This window comes from Eimeria mitis, genomic scaffold (assembly GCF_000499745.2).
Source record: "Eimeria mitis Houghton genomic scaffold, Emh_scaff840, whole genome shotgun sequence".
NCBI classification, from domain to species: Eukaryota; Apicomplexa; class Conoidasida; order Eucoccidiorida; family Eimeriidae; genus Eimeria; species Eimeria mitis.
In genome coordinates, this window is record NW_013576181.1 from 1 (window position 1) to 275 (window position 275).

Here is a 275-nt window from a genome sequence, read left to right on the forward strand (position 1 = left end):
TATATTCTATATATATAAACCCTATTATTTTATTATATGATATATGCAGTATATAGATGAGCAGCAGCAAAGACAGCCGCCTATGGGGCCAGTGCTGCTGCTGCTGCTGCTGCTGCTGCTGCTGTTGTTGTTGTCGTTGCTGCTGCTTTCGTTGCTGCAGTTGCTGCTGCTGCTGCTGTGGTTGTTGCTGCAACGGCTGCTGCAAGCCAACAGCAGCAAAGCTGCAGCAGCGTAGTGCGATCGAGCAGCAGGGTGCCTGCTGCTGCTGCAGCAGC